The following is a 17,960-nucleotide window of genomic DNA, read 5'->3' as shown; positions in this document are numbered from 1 at the left end:
TTTCTCTTCAATGAAAGAATTAGCACCTCTAATTTTCAAATGGCGATCAACCAGAACTAGCTAACAATCTAACCTTAAAAATACATTTTATGCCAAATTCCAATCACAATTAAAGACATTTAGCTATTGGAAAATGGCAAGATTATGTCTTATTTCAGATATGAAATAAAATGGGCAAGAAATGTGGAAGAACGTTAAGTTTTTATCCACTAAAACATGAGTAAAATTGTATAAACTAAATGTATTTTTAAAAATAATGTCAATTCCCTTGAAAAGAAATATTTTGCATGCAACTTACTTGCTAAAGATATTTCAAGTTCAACAACTCTTTAATCACAGGATCCACAATAGTTGGAAGCTTTGACTTGCTGTCAGCTGTGGCTTGGCTTGCAACAACAAAAAATTCTTAGTATATGCATCTCAACATTTAAAAAATACATCAAGCAATTCAGGTTAGTTCCAGTCTGTAAATTAACTGGCATTTGTTTCTTCTTTAACATATTCAACAATCAAGTACAATTAATAGGAATACAAGAGTAAAACTTGGAATTCTACTAATGTCACCAATGTTAATCTTGGGTACTAGTACAAAGCCAGTAAGAAATCTACAGCTGTACCAACCAAGATATTTACAAGACTTGATCACAAAAGGTTCATTTAACACAAAACAACTTCAAAAATATTGTATATATACACTCTTTAACGCTGTCAAAGGGAACAATTATTTTAATGATGTTTTACGTAAGAATTGCTAGAGGAAATGATAAGCATGATCTCTTTGTTTGGTAGAATCCAACATTAAATTCCCTTGTGATTCACTCTCATTATGTCTCCCTTTCCACCTAGGATGATTTTCTAGATGTACTCCTAATTTATCAGTATGACAAGTCTTGTTGGAGCTGCAAGCTTCACTACCATGAACATGTTTGATTGGAGATCTCAATTCAACATCTTAATGCTGCTTATGTGAGAAATTTAATGGGAGTTCATACATCACCACGTCATTTGAAATGGTTTTAATAACTACCTACTCTTATCCACTCCTAATGTTAATAGTAGAAAATTCCTTTGAGCATGTATTATCTAGATTGGTATCATCTATAATTGGCTTCAATGATCTACTTGTGACAGAGATGTCTAAACCTGTCAACAAAAGTCACAGATTATGAAAATTTGAAGTAATATCTTTCTGAGGATAAATTATTTATTTCAATAATTATTGGTGTCTCAAAACTAACAAAAGAAACCCTTTGAAAATGCATGAACCTAATGATTCCAGATTATATATATATGATGTCTTGTGATTCACGTGTGAGCAGGTCACTATAATCTTTGTGATGTATATTGGAGCTACTTACTATGTATGTGATGTATGGAAAGCTAATTAACTTGTGTACCTGTGATGTGTATGAGCAAGTTTTTGTATATGAGACAGGTGCTCATTATAATCATGATGTGTGTGATTTGTGATATGATCCTTATGAATATGTGTAAGTTGCTGCAAATAATGATAGGTGACGATAGAGATGGAAACATCACCTAAATACAATGAGTATCTTTATTAGTATCTTTATTTGTGATGGGACTAAGTTCACACTTAATTAATAATAATATTGGATGGTTGGTAATGTGCTACTGTAGCATTCTTTTAGATTATTGGGTTTTTATTGCCCAATCCTGAATAATTTTTAAAAAAGCACAAAAATTAAATCTGAGATGTGTGGCAAGATTATCCAACACAATCTCAAATCTAGCTTAAACACATTTGATTTTGACAATCTCTAGTATTCAATGAGGAATAGCAAGCTCGAAAGAAGATACATCAGATTTGAATATACAGAAATTGATTCTTGGAGCCAATAACATAGTAGAAGCTAAGGTTGTGCTCGGGTCTAGTTACCAAAGTCAATCACAATTGTAAAATTGCATTTGGAAGGACATTGTCTTATCATGACAAATGTTGTCCTAGGGGAGATTGTATTACTGGAGAATTAACAAAGTGATGCAGATCCTCTCAAGTCTACTTGCAACATTCTAAAGTTTCAAAATATTATGGTAAAAAAAGAGGGAAGCATGGATGCAACCCAACTTTCTAATGTGGCCATTGAGTCAAAGGATCGCATGCATGCAATGACCTTCATGAACCTAAGGAAAATTAGTGCCAAGGATTGGTGAGAAGATAGGCAAGTACACAAGTCAAATACAAACACAAAAATGCATCGCTCATAATCCTCTACAGAGTGGTAGATATCTTGTGTGGAAGAAATTGTGATCTCAAAAGGGATACCACATTCAAAGGTGCTTTTGGATGTTTGGATGTGGCTAGTGAATACCACCTTTCCACTGACAATGTTGGTAAATTTCTCTCTTCAGGCCACAAAAGCAATGATTGTATTTTTGGGGAAAGTTTCCTAGAATAGATTGAAAAAAATGAAATTCAAAACACATGAAATCGTGCATAAAGTGTCCATTATTTTGGGGGATGACTATCTTATGGAAAAAGGTAGATACCGCTCAAATGTGGAAATTACATCATTGTTTATGGGGCAGTGCTTGGAATTAGATACAACTACAAACATGAGAAGGGTCATTGAACTTGGAAGCAATAGCTAGAAACTATTTACTATTCCCAAGCTATTGTCTAATTGCAATTCTATATTAAAACAACAAATAAAACTAAGGCCTCACAATGTTACAATGCACTACCTTCCTGTAAATTAACTTTCTAGAATGATGAGATGGTGAGTAGACCCAAGTGGGGGTATATATTTTATAGATTAAAATGTCCATAACTATCCAAGCTACTATTACAAATTCAAGTAACAGTATGAAAGAAACATTTCTACAAATGCATGAATGAAGTACGAAAAAGGGCTAGACCTAAACGAGTGCATTCTTCAAAATTTATCATGTCAACAAGAAAAAGATCATATAATGTATCTCACTGAATAGATAAGCATGCAAACCTGAAACTCAAACATCAAAAAGCTTTGGCTTAGCTTAAAAAGTTACAGCACAAGAACACAAAGTAAACATGAATTTTACTAAAGGACTGGAAGTAATACAAGAGTTATGTGAAAATTTGATAAAAAATAGTTGAAGAGTTGGAAATCAAGAAATGACCTAGATTTGTGCTCGAAAGCATTCTTGATCCCACTGATCCAGGCAGTAAAATTATTAAGTTTTTACTGCTTAACAGTCACAAGGTTTCTAATGCAAAAGTAAAGATCTGTAGTATGTTAGTGCCTAGAAGCAATAAATATGCCAGCCCATAATAAGAATCTATTTGTTTCCATGTCTTACATATCAGTAGTGACTCACTGACTTATTAGTAGAAAATATCAAGGACTACTTAAGTCGATGGCACTAAGGTTGAAAATTTAAACAGAATACCCATAGCTATGCATATAAAAAGCTTACAAAGGTTGTGTAGATATATCCATGGAGTTGCTGGTTTCTCAGGTTAACTATGTTGGATAGTAAAAATGTTTTCTAGAATTTTTTTCACAAGTTTGAATCTATTAGAACTAGCAGCCACTAGTTTATTATGTCAAATCAACGTACCCAACATCTAGCAGATAAATGTGCAATACAATTTGTGTGCTATTCACATTAAATTATACAAAAATGATCCCTCAATTGAGGAAAAAGTATCTTTTAATGAGTACATCAAATATGTTGGTCTGATTTTTTGCAAATCAAATTTTCTTAGGATCATAAAAAAATCAGATGAGAAGTTTTTGATAAGTCATAGGGCTTTAGGTTTTGGCATAGTATATTTCGATACCTTTGAAAAATCTGTGAAAAGCCTTAGGTTTGTCCTTTTAAGTTTTTCCTGGTGCAAAATTTTTAAAAAAAAAAAAACAAACAAACAACAAGGAGCGAATATTCTTTTCCCACCTGCTTGATCGCCATTGTTAAGTCTTTTGAAAAAGGGGTGTTAATCTTGCCGTCTGATCTAATTTGAATCTACGGTTGTCGCATGTTCGCTATGGCAAGATGCTCATATGTTATGCATAGTGAGGTAGCAACCATTGAAGAATTATGTGTGATACTAAAAAGTGGAGTCCGGTGCCGCGAAATGTGTTGGCGGGAAGATCTATTGGCCATGTACTATGTCCCAGACTAGTCAGTTTCAAGAAGAAAGGCACGTGGAAATATTTGCAAGTGGTGTCACTAGACTTTAATTTTATCTAACAATTCGCCAAGTTGCTAACTGAAAACACTTGCGAATTGCTGATGGCGATAGAGAGAATGCTCAAATTTTCCAAAGATGACATCTTTTTGAGATCAGAAGTAATTTTGAGGATCTTGAGGAAGATATGGTGCACGTTTCACTTTTGTCCCTCTGCAGGTTATTGTCTTTTGTAGTTTCTTTTTTCGAGCATTATTTTTAAAGTGCTTATCGGAACTCGCCATATCTCTAGTCAAATTTGTGGTTTTTATGTCAGTAGTGATGTAGCTATTACTCGAAAAATGGTAATGTAACTAAAAAATCCTCAAAGGTGGGCCCCGAATGAGTGACGTGATAAGGCTGAGCTGTGCAGATCAAATTACATGGTGGTGTCCTGTTGAAATATCTTTAAGCTAGAAAACTTTGATTCATCGAAGCTCACCATGTTGCTAGCCGGATTGTTGATTTTTTTGTCAGTAGCGACATAGTGACCCACTTGAAATTCATAAACATGGCGGGGCCCAAGACATGTGATGTCATCAAGAGATTTAAAAATATATATATGTGCTAGGGTGTTGAGCTCGCTCAGCGATAGCAGTATCATGGACCCACTTCCCGTGTATAAAGTATAAATATTTCTGATCATGAGATTGAGCCAAGATCAAAGGCCATCGTTAGCTCGCTATGAAGAAATGCTTGGAAGTTATGTATAGTGAGTTGGCGAGTGGTGGCCCACCACTGTTGCAGTAAATTAATACCGCAAGATCAAATGTAGACCGACGATGCTTGTTAACTCGCTATGAGGAGATGTGCAATAAATAAGTATAGTGAGTTAACAAGCAAGAGACCCACCATTGTGTTCTTAAAGGTTATTTCAATTATCTGCCACACGATTAAAGTAAGATCAGTGGTTATTGCTAGCTCGCTGTGGAAAGGTTCTCGAGAGTTATGTATAACAAGTTAGCGAGTTGATGACACATGTTCGTGGTCATCTGTGGGCCCATTTTGAAGTGCCAGCCTTGAAGGAAAGGTACAGATGGAGGTATTTCATTGGTTTGACTGCCAATGTGTTAAGAAGAAATCTGAGTCAGCCTAGTTGTCATTCCTAGGTTGTAGGATTTTTCAAGGATCAACGACGCAAGTTTAAAAAAGAAAATGTGATGCCACTCTATTTTTCTTTCCTACACATTTATGATAAATGAAAGCTTCGCGTGTGGAAAAAATAGAGTATAATACATGAGATTTTCATTAATTCCAGTCCCATGCAAACAAAGATTGCAAATTTTCTAAGCACAAGAGCCTATTGATTTCATCGTGTTAAGCTTGGTAAGAACATGAAAACTATTCCTCAGTTGTTCGAGATCAATTACAGAGGTTCAGAGAAGAACAAGTTCAACAAGTCAAGTACTCATACTATAAGTTCTGTGGCATTCCAGTTCTTTCAATACTATCAAAATGCCTCCTAAGAAGCCATTTTATGGGAAAATTAACTATATGGATAGGAATGTCCATGATGATTTATTAGAATTACTCCTAGAGTCTACTTTAGAGCCTACACAAGTTAAAAAATTGATTTCCTTAAACCCTAGGCTTAAAATTGTGGATGGCCTATATGACAAGGGGAATTGGGTAAGGGATGTAACAACTACTCAAACTGGTCTCATCCTATTTAAAAAGTGGTTTTCAGAAAGGAAGTTGTTTGCCCCGCATGCTAATGTCTAGAATTTTGATTTGGAAAAGTTAGTAGTCCCAAGTGTTTTCATGGATTATGATCTGCTTGAAGCCATTGCTAAGAATTATGACCAAGCCATTAGGGTTGTAAGAAAAAAGGATGGTGTGCCTTTGGTCTTGATTACTCCTGAAGAAATTAGAGAGGTTTTTCACCTGGAACCATTATCAGATTACCATGTGCAAATCAATCTGCTAGAATTAGAGAATGAATATAAAGCAAAGAAGGATCTAATCATGGGAGGTGCACTAAGGGCACATATTGGTATAATAGGAACTTTGCCTGTAATTACTGCAGCCTCTAGAGAGCCTTTTAAGAAGAGTCTTTTTACTTCTCGGGTTGTAGAGATATACATGACCTTATGCCAAGTTTTTGGTGAAGATGAGCAAGAACTTATGCCCATTGGTTTCATGTACATGATGGTTCAGATTGCTTCCTTCGATGTAGATGTTATTTTTTATTTTTCTTCCTTTTTGGCTGAAGAAATTCAAATTGGTTTAGTTGGGATTGCAAAGGGCAAGGTGGAAAAAACTTTTGGTCACTACTCTCTATTAATGCATATGTTTTTGTTCAAAGGAGTGACATATTTTGGTAATGAGATGGAACTAAATGGAGAGGAGAATGGGGAAATACTACCAGTCTAGTTGTGGAGTGCAAATATGACCTAGGATGCAAGTAATGCTAGTTTTGTCAGATTTGATAGATATTTTGCTTCTAAGCTGAGGTGCCTTATATTGAGTGACAATCCCAAAATCCCTAAAGCACTAATGAGTCTCATTAGGCCTATGGATAACCCCTATGACTTGAAAGTTTCACATAATTGGGGAGATATCATCCCTTACTCTATTTATACTATTTTCAGAATATGTGGTTTTAAAGGGAGTCCTCATGTTTTGCCTTACCAAGTACCTTTGAAGGTAGGAGTGGCTGAAGTTTTGTGGCAGTTAGGGGGAGTTGAAGAAATGTTTTTGTTGAAATAGCAATTAGGGTCAACTTTCCCTACCTACATAGTGGCCCATCAGTTTGTGATTACAAAAGGGGGATGGCTCTTTTTGCATAAAATTTTGGAGTAGTATATGATGGCTCTCTCATCCCAATTTTTGTGATTCTGAGGGATTTTTCAATCAGATGTTGAGGCATAGAATCAAGCTGGGATAGGTCAAGCATGATTCTTATTATCCAGAGGACATTATAAGGAATGAATTCTCATTTCAGGAGTAGGAAACTAAAAAGGAAAAGTGGAGAGTTTATTCCCGTGTCTTAGAATTCATACATTGTTTTGATAATAAATACGATCCTTTAGATAATGCTGTTATAGAGGCTGACAAAATAAGTAAACTCATGAATACCTTCCCTGAAATAATGGAAGTCATGAATGAAAATAAATAAATTTTTATTGATTCCTATCCTGATAAGGCTAGAGAGGTCATAAGGAGATTGGCTTTCACCCCAAATGTGGGAGATGGTAAAATAATTGTACAAAAGAGGCCTGGGTATACTATAATTCAGAATAAAAGGGTTCCTATAGATAAGGGCAAACAAATAAAAGGATCCACTAGTATAGCCCAAGAGGAGAGACCTAATGAGCCTAGTCCTAAGAGGCAGAAGGTAATAATAGAAGAAAGGCCTCAAGTTCCAGAATATTCACCTGCTCAGTCCCCTCTGAGGATTGGAGAAGAACATCTCACTGGTGAACAGATTGAACAGATGGGATCATAGGGAGGCATTTTTATTACTCAAGCAGAATTAGATGAGGGTAACCCTCCGGAACCTTCCCTCCCAAGTTTGGATCTAACTATAGTAGATTATAGTGGCAGGGAATTGGACCCTGTGTTAGAGCAGGCAAGTCATAAATTTTTGACTGGTGACAGTTTTGTTAAATCTATGGCTTTTCAATGGTTTGCATGGAGGGCAAACATGAACATTTTTGAGGAGAAATGTAAAAAGATGAAAATAGAGCATCCAGAAATGGATGAAACTTCCATTTAGAACCAAACTAAAGAAGAAATCATAAAAGAATTGTAGAATATAAGCCCTGAGGAAGGGAGGAAAATGGTCAAGGCATCTAACATTTTATTGTTGCCAAATTGGGATATTGTTGATGCTTTAGTTTTTAGTTCTGTTTCAAATAAAGAGAACTTTCAAGGTACTGCATTTGTTGAAGATCAAGCTGCATTAGTCAGTTGGTCATTGAGAAGAGGTTTCCAGACCCACATCATTGCAGTCAAATGACTTTGGCTTGATGGGAAGCTTAATTGTGGGAAGAGTTGCTGATACCTCACATGTGCAAGTGTCATCTTGGAATGTGAAATCTTCCAAGTTTCTTTTGGATACTGTAAAGAAGGAGGAACAGGCCATGTCTGAGTTATAGGGTAAATATGAAACACTTCTTGAGGCCTATAATAGGGAGCTAAAAAGGAGAAATGAACTTGAAAACAAGGTAATGGGGAATTCCACAAGGCCAAGAATAACATACCCCCATCCTCCAGTGGAACCTTTTAAATCCACCCCCCTTGTAGAACTACCAGACACACCTCAAAGGCCAGAATATTATACAGCTGAGGATTTTGAAGAAGAAAAAAATAAGCTATGGGCTTTACATGTAGAGTTAAATACGCAATATGAGGATAAGCTTAGAAAGGCCCTAATGTATTTGGTAGATAAGATTGAATGGCCCTTGTTTTTAGATTAGTTGGCAAGAGTAATAAGTATATGGGAGCAACTGAAAACCCATGATGAAATCCTCAAGCATATAGTTAACAAGTGGGGAAAAAGGAAAAAAGAAATCAGCCTTTTATGTTATTCAGTTATAAGGTCTTCAAATGACCATATTGAAAAATTATATGATATTGCTAATGACTTGACAGATTTTGATAACAGGAGAGTTGCTTTGCAACTAAAAATTGTTTCTTATTTGAATAAATACAAGAATAAAAAATTTGATTTGTTTCCTTGTGCTTTGGATAGAAAGAAACAATTGAAAAATAAGGATGAATGGAGTAAACAACTGAATGACCTTTTCTGCATAAGGATAAATAAAGTTGTTAATGAAAAGGGGCATGCTTGGTGGGCCACCACGACAGAGGAATTGATTAAAGTCCAGTTATTTTTTGATTCGTTGAGGCAAGAATTTGTTGGTTTTGAAAAGGAGGTTGATTATATATTAAAGAAACAAGATGATATCCTACGGTTCAGCTGGCCGGATGACATACAGTTTAACACATGGATGGCAGATATTCCTTCGGACTAGCAGTTGGAGGAAGGTAGTTCAGACAATGATAGGGAATAGGAAGATGAGGTGTAGGTCATTGATACATTAGCACCAGAATTGAAGGAAGAAGAAAGTGAAAAGGAAATAGTGCTTGGTCAAGGTGAAAGCAGTGAAAACCCAAAGGAACAAACTGATCTGAAGGCATCACAAGATCACCCCTCATTGGCTAGCCTGGTAGCCACATATTCTGAGGATCTAGAACAATGAGAGACAAATTAGAAGTTGATAAGTACATCAGTAACAGGAATGGGCCTACCTAAAAGAATATTTAATATGCTTGGCATTCGATTGTGACCTTTTTGTCTTTTGTGTAATGTTTTGTTCCTTGGACACCTGTTAATCACATTTTCCCTTTGCTTGTTGCAACTCATATCTATATAAATGAGTTTTCAAGGCATTGTGATGGTCTGAGACTTGTCTAATTTTATTTTTTCTTTCAAGAAGAGTACATATACAGTCGGTCCAATAGTATGTAGGGGTTTTGAGTTTGCTTCCATTTTACTTTCTGATAAGCAAATTGAAATGACAGAAATGGCAATCTATTATGGGAATTCAATTGGTTTTATATTGGTTATTGTATTAGTCATATGAAAAGGATAATACAACAGGGTATTTACACTATATCTGTGTCATCAATTTCTGTCTCCAGTTTATGGGTTTGTTTACTTTGAAGTCATTTAAATAAGGTTTATTTGGCTGAATGCAGTCTGGATGGGTTGTATGCTGGTTTTATTGTTGGTTTTAATTCAAGAAATTATATAAATGCTTCAGTAAATCAATAGGGTTTATGAGTTCATAAAAGGGATATTGCATAAGAATGGAGATGGGTGATTGCAATTGATTAATTCTTATACAAGTTATTTGAATTAGATCTCCTGCCAATAGTCAATTTCTTGTCCGATGGATAAGGCACTGGTCCTATAAATCAGAAGTAAACAAGGATGAATTCTGCTACTGCATATCAAGTAATCTTATAAAATCAAAATTATTTCAATCCTATCCAAGAATTATAAATGCTGGTCTTAACTCATTTATATCTAATTCCTGAGTCTTAGGTAGTTGTTATTTCCAAGAATATTTGTAAATTTTAGGAGAATTATGACCAAATCTGCTAATAAGGGATGTGTATAAGTTTGAGAGCATTGAAGAATTGAAGTGAGCTATGTATGTATGTGAAGGTAACATATGATAATCAGAATGAAACTAAGATAATTTCATACATAGTTGCATTAGAATTATCCCTAGGTATACTCGCCTTGGTTTAGCAAAGCTAGAAGAGTAGGAAACCATCGTTTGGTTTTGTTGAAGTTGGGTTATAGTGATTCATTCATAGAGTTGATATTGGGAATTGGCTAATCCCTAGATTGTGTGAGTCATTTCACTGTGATATTAAGCATTTTGTTGCTTGATAGTTTCAGCAGTTTGAAACACCAACAAGATACACGCTACTCCTAATCATTCAAAGCACAAGCATGAGGGAAAAAATGAATAATTATTTATAGTAGGACTATCTATGAGAGAATATAACATAGCTTCAAGAGTATGAGCTATGTCTTTAGCCAGAGATGATAAAGTGAATTGCTTCTTTTCTTCTTCTCTTTTCTCCCACACAAGTATACCCATCTGTACGTCATCTGCTAGAATCACTACATTACATTTTCTATTTTGGAGAAATAGTTCTTTAAAATGGTACTTCTAGATTGCACCAGGAAATCTTGTATAACTTATAACAATGCATCTCGTATAGTTTCCTCATAGTATTTACATTACTGGGGCTCCAAAGTCTACAATGAAGTTCTTTTGAAAACTTGCAAGCTAAGCTTCCTTTCTTCTTTAAAAAAAGTAGTGAAAAAGACTCCTGACTCAACAAGGTCATGTTGTGGATGCAAGCCATATAGAAAGATGAAAATAAACTACTGGAATGAAGAGGAAAGGAATGCAGATACATATGTTCTACAATATATCAATCCTCCCAAAGATTGAGTTCTTATTTAATGTCTTGCAAAGCAATCTACAGTAAAATGGCCACAAACCTATGTGAATGGGTCTAGATCAAATTCTGTCAAAGGTAATGTTGCTAATTTGAGTGAAAAAGCAAATGGGAGCAACTATGGCATATTACATTCTTTGTTTCCGATCCAGAGTTTTCCAACACCAAGACATCTCGAGATTCCTTGCATGCAAAAGAAATACAAAAAATGAATAGTGCATTATATTAGAAATATAAATTTTCCACAGCTTTATCCTTGCACTTAAGTATATGCTAACCTTGAACCTAAACATCATCTATAAAACAACTTTGTGACCTGAAAGAATTAATAGTGGCTCTATTTTTTAAATTGCGATGAGTAGAAGAGAAAGAGAAAATGTAAAAGCATTGAATAGCTTTGGAATCCACCTCTACAACTTTCTGATAGATAACAAATTTGGAATGATATCTAATGACCAAATTCTTTCCTCCTTTCTCCTCTCCTGTTGACCCTACACCAAACTCCCACCCATTGCAGTCATGGTGCGCCCTAAAACAAAATTAACATTGCCGTGACCTTTTTTCTTATGTTCTGAAGGTTGAAATTTAAACAATTTTACCATAGTCAAAATTTGGTCAAAATTTTGACCATATCGGGCCCATTTTTTCAAAAAAAATGAATTTAACAACCCAAATAGGCCTTTGGTTGAAATTTTTTGTTAAAAATGGGGGCCTAATGTACTAGTGATGTATGCATAAATATACATGCATTCACACACACACACACACACACACACACACACACAAATGTAGACATGTACACACATTCGTTCATACATACGCATGTGTGTATGTAAGTATATATACATGTATGTATACATTTATATGCACAAACATCCACTCATTCATACATACATACATTTTTTGCATACATTCATGCATGCATTCACACATATACATACACTCACTCATACATACATTTATTGTTACATGCATAAATTAAAAATGCATCCATACATACATATATAAATTTATTCGTGTGTCCATAGACACAAGCACTCATACACATGTTTGCATATATTTATACATCCATACAAATATTCAAACATGAATTTACATTAATTGACATACACATACATGTATGTGTATATATGTACATTAATTTATGTAGGGCCCATTTACCGTTGCACCAAAAGCCATGACTGTTAGTGAACATGGAACACCACATAATTAACCACCTGTGGGCAGGGGAGCGCATCGCATCACCCAACAATCTCCCCCTCGACACGCATACCAAGTGCTTACGCAGGTCGGGAAGGCATCGGGGAGATTTGAACCCATGACCAAGCCAAAACCAGGCTCTGATACCACTTGTAGGGCCCATTTACCGTTGCACCAAAAGCCATGACTATAAGTGAACATGGAACACCACATAATTAACCACCTGTGGGCAGGGGAGTGCGTCGCATCACCCAACAATTTATTCATAACACATACTTACATTCATATGCTCATACATGTATGCATATATTTATACATACATTAATTTATTCATACACTATGTATGCATATATTTACACATACACTAATTCATTCATACATACATTCATGAGTCCATATCTATATGCATATGTAAGTATATGCATAGATGTATGTATTTGTACATAGATACATGTACCTGCATATATTTATACATACATTCATTAATACACACATGCATGTATGCATACACTTGTATATATACATATATGCATGTCTCTATCCACACTTACATGTATGAATACATTTATGCATATATGTGATAATGATTTAGAATAACTAAGAGGGTTGGTGAATCAATTATCCTCAGGTCTAGACATACCACAATTTAATCAAACTCAAACACCCACTTAGTTGCTATAGCATATCATCATCAATTTAACATTTCATGCAATATCTTAACTTTATGTCTCTATATGTGTCGATTATCAGTAAATAAACTATTTTAAAATATAGCATGCAAACCAATAACATCCACACATAAAAATAACACTTTTGACACCAAGATTTAATGTGGGAATCCAATTTGTGAAAAACTAACAAGTAAGATGCTACCAAATTTTCTCTCTTTTGAAGTGAGCTCAATTAGGAGCCAACATTGTTAAAGGTTATACAACACATGGTTAAATATGACCCTATTAAAGGATTTAATCACATTGTTAGGAGTGGCTTTGCCAGAGAACTTTAGAACATTCCATTAGAATGTCACCTTGATTAAAGGGTTTTGGACTAATACAATGGTTAGAATGTAATAATAGGTTTGGTCACACTTCAAGCAATCACACTTCACCTATGTTATTTGTCTCTTCACCACTTCTCCTAAAGATCACTAATCAACAAAGAATCAACCCTACAACATGTATTCCTTATGCCTCAAATAGATAATTTCAATATTTTCCCCCTTAAACATCACTGTCGATCTTAGGGTTAGGTTACATTCATTGAATCCTTCCATCTTTTTGTTCTTCTTCTTATAGAAACTTCTGCTCAAATCCTTTCCTTTGATTGTGTAACAAACTCTCCTTGTGTAGTAAATATGTGAACTCATCAATCCTTATCTTCTACATGCTTTCACTAATTCAAAATTCCAACTCTGTTAGCCTTAAAATCAAGTCTTTCTCAAATTATAACGTTTTATGTAACTCAACAATTTCTATATCCTTCCCTAAATCACCACTGTATAGCTCATCAATCACTATACTTTCTCACTCAGTATCAACATGCTCACTTGGACATTACTATGATCGGTTATAACTACACTTCTTCATACATTTTCACAGTAATAACTATCACTCAACTTGAATTATTTTGTTTGTCTTCTAATTAAGTTCCTTAATCTTTTTCTTTAGCTTGTTCATTGACCATACAACACTAATACTCTTTCAAGCTTATCCTTATGACTTGTTTAAACTCTTAGCTTCATCCAAATGTCTTCTACATTTGATTTATTAATTGAACAACACATATCTTGTCAAAGACTAACTAATGGAGTGCCCATTGTATTTCCATGATACTTAACACATCTCAACACTCAACCTTTCACTAGGTCATCTCATGATCTTGTTTACAATTGGCTAATGGAGATATGTAATTGTTGTCATTTATGAAAACACATGATGTACATGCTTAAAGGAAACCTTGGAAATAAAGATACTTAGCTTTTGGTACTCAAAAAATTGTCTAAGTATAGATTTTGGTATACAACAGTGTATTGTTTTGATTATAAATTGTTGCCGATGTCATATTATGACTAGCAAAGTTAGATGGAGAGAGTATACATGTTAATGATGATGTGTATAACCTCAAAATTTAGTACAGACTATATGGAACAAAGATAATTTTTATTTTAATCAAAATAGAACAATAGAATTAAAAGAAAGGAATTATTTTGTTTACATAATTATTACTTGTCCAATTAGGGCCAACATCCCAGATGTTTACTCTAAGTTGGAAAACTATATTATGTTCTTAGCTGACCTAGCAATAATTTGTGTAAAGGCATGGTATTTATGCAAAGGACATCTTGTGAATTCAAGTGTGCTATCTTGGAGAAATTGTGTTGAGCAATTGTATCCAAACTCTTGTGAAAACGGTATATGCAAAATTTGTAATGCCATTTCAAGATTTGAGATTGAACTAAGAAAGTTTCTATATTTCATAAGTTTGATTACATGTTTGGGCAGTGAGCTCTTCTTGCATCTACTAGACTACAACTCCTAACAAGGTTGGAATATCCTAACATGGATTTAGAGTCTCCTAATAGGGACTCCTTATACTAAATTTTCTCATTGACTCCTAATAGGATCCATCCTCTAATAAGGAACTTATATATCAATATATTATCTAGTGGGTATCATCCCCACTGAAGTTTTCCCTTGGCCAAGTTTTCCCTAGTTAACAAAATATAGTGTTATGAGTTATCTTTGTGCATGATTACTATTATTGTTCAACATTGATTTATAACTTTGTTATGTATGGTTTAAAGTAAGAAGTAATATCTAGTTGGCAACTAAATTTTGAAGATTACTGATTCACCCCCTCTTAGTAATCCCTATTTCTACGAATTGGTATCAAATTATAGTTACTCTGAAGAGGCTTAACAACTTGAGTAAGATCCCTATGGATATGGAATATTTGATGAAAAAATTTGAAGAAGCACTTGAACAAATTGATCTCCTTACTGAAGAAAGAGATAAGTTGAAGGACAGATATGAAGACTCCAAAGTATACATTGGACAATTAAAGGAAAAGATTGAACATCTCAAATCCAAGCCTGAATCTACTAAATCTCAAACTAGTGACGATGATTATTCAAAGCTGAAGATAGACATGAATTGAAGATTATGAATCTAAAGTTGACTTTGAGAAATGATCCTAGCAAAGTTGAATCCGATTTGAAGACTAAGAATGCAAATCTAAGAACAAGTTTGGCAAAGAAGACATCTAAATTTGAAACATTAAAAGAATATCATGAAGAACTTCATAAATACAATACTATTGTGAAAGGTGAATTAACTTAGTGCAAGCAATAAGTTGAGTAACTTTATTCTAACAGAAAAAAGCTTGATGATTCTGTTGGAACAATTGATTAATTGTGTATTGTCTTTAATGTTACACAAAAAGTCATATCATTACCAATCAGTGCATGTTGAGATCACTTGGGAATTGAAGACATTTTTTTGTGTCTACCAAGCATTCCAAAGTTTTCTTAGTTCAAAAGGCAGTATCTACCAAGTTCACTCAAGCACCAAGGGAAAGTTTGTGGAAGATGAGTGTTAACTGAGCTCAGTCAGTTAATGAAGGAAAAGTTGGATGGAACCAGTGTTAACCGAGATCACTTGATTACTAAAGGAACTTTTCTTATATGCAGTGTTGACCAAGCTCACCTAGTTAACATAGGAAAATTATTTTTGAGTTAGTATCTACTGAGCAGGGTCGGCTAACGAAGGATTTTTCTTGTTTTGGCATATTGAGTTCAATTCATTTATCAGTTGGTTTTAGCCGACTAAGAAGATGAATATTAATTATTTTAACTTGTATTTGAGCCAATTTGACAATATGAAAGATATAAATAAAAGGTCAAGTTGAGGGTTAGAAATAGTGTGTGAAGTAAGTGAATGCATGGAAGATTTTTGAGGATCTAATGATGCTGAAAGGAAGCAAAATAGAAGGATAAATTAGTCTATCCTTGTGAAGCTGAAAAGATATATCCAATCAAGAAGGATCAAGTATACAAGCTAAAATTGAGATCTATAATCAAAAATTTAGTTGCATTAGAAATTAAGGTCATCTCATTGTTACTCTCTAACCATTGTAGCAGTGATCTAAATCTTTTAATAGAGTTGGCTTAACAACTATTTGTAAATCCTCTAACAAGGTGACATTTCTATTGAATTATCTAAAGACCTCTAACAAGGCCACTCCTAACAAGGTAATTAAATCCTCTAAAAGAGTCACACCTAACAATGTGTTTTGTAACCTTTAATAGGGTTGGCTCCTAATAGGGCTCACTTCAAAAGAGTGAAAATCAGTAACTAGTTGCAATTGGTGGTTTTTTCCCAAGTTGGGTTTCCACATTAAATCTTGGTGTCATATGTGTTCATGCTATTTCTTTTATGTGTTTGCAACTAAGTTAAAGTAATAAGTAATCACAAATAACATTTTAATCTTTTCATGTTCAATGTTTGTCGAGTTACAACATTTTAATGTTTGTTTGTTGAGCATCAGCAGAGTTTAGTTTTCATAGTTTATTTTGTACTGACATCTAAGAGATCTTAGATTTATTTTAGTGGTAATTGATTCACCCCTCCCCTCTTAGTTTCTCCTCTTATATATTTCCAAAAATTGGTATCAAAGCTTTTGGTTTTTACAGAGAAGGTTTTAAGGACCTAAACTAAGATCAAGATGTCTTACAGAAGAGAGATTCCCAAGTTGAATCGAGACAACTTTGTAGCATGGAAAGGAGTTATGAGGTTACATTTGGAAACTATCAATGATTCATATTGTAAGTATCTTGATGCTGAATGCAAAACTCCTACTGGAACATTATCAGTTGAAGACATTGCTAAAAAGAAAAATAATAAAATCATGATGAGTGATATTGCATTTGCTTGCTAAATTTGATGAAGTAAAAGAATGAAAATTAGCTTATGCAATGTGGACCAAACTTAAAGACATCTATGGAGGAGATGACAATGTAAGAACAGCTAGAACTAAAAGTCTCAGAGGTCAATTTGATCAGATGAAAATGAAAGAAGATGAAAACATTGCAAAATATGTAGAAAGAATCAAAGCATTTGGAGGAGACATTGATGACAAAACAGTTGGAAGCAAGGTACTTAGAACTCTTCTTCCTATTTATGCAATTAGAGTATTTGCTATTCAAGAAATGAAATGTGATCCAAATATAAAAATAACTTTGGATGCTCTAGTTGGAAGATTGATAGCTTTTAAGTTGGATTACTATGATAAATATGTTCCTAGTTCCAAAAAAATTGAGTCTACATTTGAAGCCAGAATCTCACTCAAGGAAAAGAGCAAGAAATCAAAGACCAATCAATTAGGTAGTAAAGGAGAAACTGAAGAAATTTTCGACAGTGATCTTGAAATTATTGAAACCCTACTTGCAAAGAAATATTCCAAAGGAAGAGGAGCGTACAAAGGGAAGATTACTATAATTTGATTTTCTTGCAAAGAAGTTGGTCACATTGTTGCCAAGTGTCCAAATAGAGAAAACAAGGATGAAAAGAAAAGTAAAAAGTACAAAGGCAAGATGGAA

This window comes from Cupressus sempervirens, chromosome 11, assembly GCF_028749045.1.
Source record: "Cupressus sempervirens isolate cs-2001-9-10 chromosome 11, ASM2874904v1, whole genome shotgun sequence".
In the NCBI taxonomy this organism is placed as follows: domain Eukaryota; kingdom Viridiplantae; phylum Streptophyta; class Pinopsida; order Cupressales; family Cupressaceae; genus Cupressus; species Cupressus sempervirens.
The sequence above is the reverse complement of the archived record's forward strand: the minus strand, read 5'-3'. Positions refer to the sequence as shown.